Below are 2,500 nucleotides of genomic sequence, written 5' to 3'. Positions count from 1 at the left end.
AATTATTTGAATCATTATTTTTTCTTTTTCCTATTGATCTATCTAAAAATTTTGTATAACAATATATTAGCATATTTGCGAATGTTTATGATTTTGTCGATAACACCATCACAAACATAAAGGTCATTACCATTAATGTTTTGGAGGATAGTTATTAAATCTTTCATTATTTGCTGTTCATGAATAAACTGATTAATATTCTTTTAAAATTCTGCTTCATATTTTTCTATAATAGATATAATATATTTAGATGGATGCCACAGCCATTTCCTAACATCAGGATCTTTTTTCTGAAGGTAAATGTTACCTTTATTTACAGAATGTCGGTCTTCACTAACCAATATAGCTTTACAACTATTACAATTATGTCTATTAAAAAGTTTTTGACATACATAGCCAGCTATGTATGTAACAGAGTTATAATTAATCAAATTTTCTCTATAGTTGTAAAGATTATTCAAATTGTCATTGCTGCTCTCCTCTAGAGCAAAAGGATCAAAATTGCTTATGAATTCCTGTATAGACAGTGAACACTCACTGTTTGTACTGCTGCTAAAATGTGACATGTTACTTTCATTAGTTTCAGATGGATTAAAATTAGAAAAATAAGTGCTCAACTCATTCCCATGTTATTGGTCATCATTAGCAGGAGGAATACCTAATAAAGAATGTAAACCTTCATCCTCGTTTGCAAGACGTCCTGAGGATTCTTTGTTTACAAAATAATCTTTAGCCTTCAATTCATTTTGGCAAATCTTCATATATTGGAGCATTGGGGTTTGCAATTGTGTTTTAAAAAAGTTGAGTGCTGTTGCTGATAAATATTTGGAAGCATTTTTTACTATTCCAGAGGGCATAGTACATTTTTCACAATTTTGGCCTCTTACCTTCAGCTTTTCTAATTTTTTCAATAGTCTACAGATCTGCATTCTCTGCTGATGCATCACTGCAGACTGTTTTTTGTTTTTTGGCTTTTCACACTCTGTAGATTCTGAAAAGATATTGGTCATAGTAAATATTAACTATCATAGCATAAACACAAGACATATTGATTATCTGGTAACACATTGTAGTGCTTATAAATAAATATTCTATATCATGCAATGGTTACATATACTATAAATGTTATATCAAAACAGATTTTGAAAAGAGAAACAGAGAATTTTCTTTGCACATATCTTACCATCAAATATCATATACCTGTCACTATTAACAGCACTCGCAGGAGTTGGTCCAGAAACACTACTAAATGTATCAGGAGTTACTGATGCTTCTCCTGCTGTTGATGGTATTGTTTCTGCTGTCAACAGATTATTCTCAGAAGGCACTTGATCATAATTACAAAGTTATGAAAAAAATATATGATATACACCAAACGATATTACATACCAAGCTTTTTTTTACTACTGATGTGTGTAAAAATTGAATATTACGTAAAAAAAATCAGAATCAGCAATTTCTTCTCCTTCACTGTGATGAGATGTTTTCTCATGGTGTTCATGAAGAGATTCTTCTATAAACCCCAATATTCATATTATTAACACATTCTTTTAACCTCTTCAGGGGAAAATATTTTGCATAATGCTAAGTATTTTCTCATTTATTGCTTCACTTGTATAACAACTAGGTTACAGGCCAACTTTGAGAAAGGCAATCCTCCTCACCTAGATATCAACAATTAGTGATAAATGGGTAGAACAGAGGAAATATCCCATGTGCAAAGTCAGCACAGGAAATTCCAAGGTTGGTGGCAAATATTGAAGTCAGCATTGGCCGAGGAAACACCCAAGGATCCATCTCAGAGCAGCGTGTGCAAAAGAGGATAATCAGATAATACGAAGGTGTGATGAATCTATAAAATGCAATTAATTTTCCATTTCATTAAATTTAATTCTAATAGAATCTATTAAATGAGCAGATAATAAAATTATAATCCCAAGAGTCATAATGTAAACCATTATGTTGTAAGTTATGAGAACAGGCACACAAATATATGTAAGATAATCATACATTAGTATTACAAATTATAATTACAGTATATCAAATTGCACTGAATATACTCAAAGTCAATTAGTCTTTCTATAAACTTTGGCTGGCATATAAAAATAAATAAATTTATATCCTATTAAAGTTCTTTTCTGATTTAAATTTTGTCACAAAAATACACATTTATTATTAAGTCTTATAAAGTAATAATTAGTTTAAGGAACAGATTACCGCAACAAGAGTTTCATATATGAAACCACAACTGAGTGGCAACCCAGCTCGAACATCAAAACTATAATTGAAGAACATACCAAGAGACAAATGCTTTCTTGAAGTGTATTCTGGGAAGCAACCTCTCACAGTGGATAAATCAGAATACCCGGCCTATTCAGTATACACAGCACCTAAAAAGAAAGAAAAAAAAAATACATATTTTAAGTGAAGATTAATTTTAATGTACCTACAGGTACATGGTTACTACAACTGTGATATAATGTATCAAATTGCAGTACAT

General features: G+C 30.6%; 1 long non-coding RNA gene across 2 annotated transcripts in view; it reads right to left on the bottom strand.

The window, feature by feature from the left end:
- The window catches only part of LOC138868063 (uncharacterized), a 4,288-nt gene that overhangs the window by 712 nt on the left and 1,076 nt on the right, over positions 1-2,500 (bottom strand). For both annotated transcript variants that reach the window (XR_011399943.1, XR_011398097.1), the window contains exon 2: positions 888-2,390. This is a non-coding gene — a long non-coding RNA (uncharacterized lncRNA). The remainder of the gene's footprint in view (positions 1-887; positions 2,391-2,500) is intronic.

This window comes from Penaeus vannamei, chromosome 34 (genome assembly GCF_042767895.1).
Source record: "Penaeus vannamei isolate JL-2024 chromosome 34, ASM4276789v1, whole genome shotgun sequence".
NCBI classification, from domain to species: domain Eukaryota; kingdom Metazoa; phylum Arthropoda; class Malacostraca; order Decapoda; family Penaeidae; genus Penaeus; species Penaeus vannamei.
The sequence above is the reverse complement of the archived record's forward strand: the minus strand, read 5'-3'. Positions and strand labels throughout refer to the sequence as shown.